Genomic DNA, 2,555 nt, shown 5'->3' with positions numbered 1-2,555 from the left:
TTTCCCATTTTCTCTATGCTAAAAGGAACATTCTTTAATTATAAATTCTCTTGCTTCCTTTCCTATCTTTTAAAATAAAGTTTAGATTAAAGGGTAACCGATGTTCCGTATTTGCTTTGTCTGTTAAAAACAACATCTTCTCTTATATTAAGAATATATTCTTTGACTGCTTCTTTTAAACCATAATATTCTAAAAACTGAGTTTTTAAACCATATTATAGTATGTAAATCATAAAAGCTTCCATTTTCACCAATTAGTTGACCAACCATTCTAATCTCTTTATTCATCCAATGACGGTAATATATACTTTCTCCCCTACTTTTATTTTGTCATTGTACCAAATGCTAGTTCTGTATAGGCCTATATCTTCATTTGTGTGTGGTATATATGTGTAACAACAAAATTGTTCCATGCATTAAATACATTGATCCAAAAAATATTTTGATATTTTACCTTTTCCGGTTTTCTAAAAAACATTGAGCCTCCATCCAACAAAAAGAAATTATCAATTTTGCAAATGTATTTGAAAATATACCCCATTCTGAATCTTGATTGTTAAAAAGTCTTCTAATCCAAGTCGACTTTAAAGCATTAAAGAAACAGTGGACATCGATCATTTTTAGCCCACCAGCATTGTAATATTTACAAAGCTGGTTTGTGTGTGTCCAGATATTTCATATTTTTGCGTAAAATGGATCCAGTCCACATTGTTTAAATTTACACGTAAAGTTGGTCCATCATCCATTATCGTCACCCTCATCACCATCCTCACCAATCATCGTTATCATCACCTTCATCCTACTAATCATCCTCATCCACCATCATCCTTATCCTCATCATCATCAACCTCATCCTTATACTCCTTATCATCATCATTCATCCATCATTCATCATCATAGTCCTTATTATTATCATCATTGTCATTATCATCCTCATCATCATCCTCATTACAATCATCATCTGTCATCATCATCAACCACATCATCATCCTTATTAATTATAATTATCAATCATCATCCTCATCATGATTATGAAGAGGAGGAGGACGACAAGAATGAAGATGAGGATGAGGGGCAGAGGGAATGTTTCTCATCATTCGTCATTATTAACCTCATTAACATCATAATCATACTCATCATTATCACGATCACCTCATCAACAACCATTATCATTAATCATAATCATCATCATCCTTATTTTCATCATCCAACTCATCATCCTAATCCTCTTCCATATTATCATCATTATCCTCAGCATCCTTATCAGCATCATTTTCTTTCTCATCATCATCCATCATCAATCATCATCTACCTCATCATCTTCCTTACTTTTCAACGGCATCATCCTCATCCTCCTCATCACCATTCTTATCTTCATCACCATAATCATAATCATCATTACCGTCATCCTCATTATTATCGTCATCCTCATCATCATCCTGATTACTGTCATCATCATCATCATTTTCATCATTATCCAAAACATTTTCTTCCTCATCATCATCCATCATCAATCCTCATCTACCTCATCATCTTCCTTACTTATCAACCGCATCATCCTCATCAATGAGGATGGGAATGACAATGAGGAAAATGATGATGATAATAATAATAATGACATCAGTATAGTAAGAATAACAGTACTAACGCTAATATTAATGTAAATTATAAACTATAATTTTTTTTTAAACGCATAAGAATAATGATATATTACATTAATAATATTATAAAGGAAGGACATAATAGTATAATAATGATAATGAAGAAAAATATTGTGTAGAAAGATTTAATTAGGTTAACATTTCCTTTAATTTTGATTGTCGTAGTCTTGGAATTTGGTGTGTTGACGTCATCATTCCAAATTTGCTTGGGAGGTGGGAATTCCCGCCAGACAGGCCTAGACTCCCATCGTCCGATGCCACCACACCACAAATAATGATTTATTTTGATTGCCAATCCCTTATTTTGCTTTAAAAGCAAAATTTTGGGCCATACTAAGCTAAAAAAAAAAAAGCAAAATTTTGGGCCATACTGAGCTAAAACAAAACACAAAAAAAACTACAAAAAAAAAACTCTCCCATAAGCCCAGGGATGTTTTTTTTCCGGGACTCTGACCGAGGGTCTAGTCGGCCCTGTGTTTGGACCCACCCCATCAGATCCCCCGGGGCCACCACTGAACGACTATAATGGGTAACTATTTAACTAAGGTCCTGTCAGCTTTCACAGTTATAGAAAAAAAACACCTAAAAGTGACTAAAAACATGTTTCCCATACCCAGATCCAAAAATTGGTAATTTAAAGCAAAATTTCACTATTTTTTCATTGGGTTAACTTTGTAGTAGTTCATTAACTATATATATACTGTCTCTTATACACATCTAGATGTGTATAAGAGACAGGTGTACTCTCGTCCAAACTAACTGTCTCAAATGTGATGGATCGGACTCCAGGGACTTTCCTGGCTGGTATGGATATAAAACTTTATCTGCACTCCAAAAACCTCAATTTTATACTATTGCAGTTTGGATAAGGTTCTACAGCAGACAGAATAGAAT

Source organism: Anneissia japonica, unplaced genomic scaffold (genome assembly GCF_011630105.1).
Source record: "Anneissia japonica isolate Jap-2015-1 unplaced genomic scaffold, ASM1163010v1 scaffold287833_len2544123_cov190, whole genome shotgun sequence".
NCBI lineage: Eukaryota > Metazoa > Echinodermata > Crinoidea > Comatulida > Comatulidae > Anneissia > Anneissia japonica.
Note: the sequence above shows the minus strand (reverse complement) of the source record.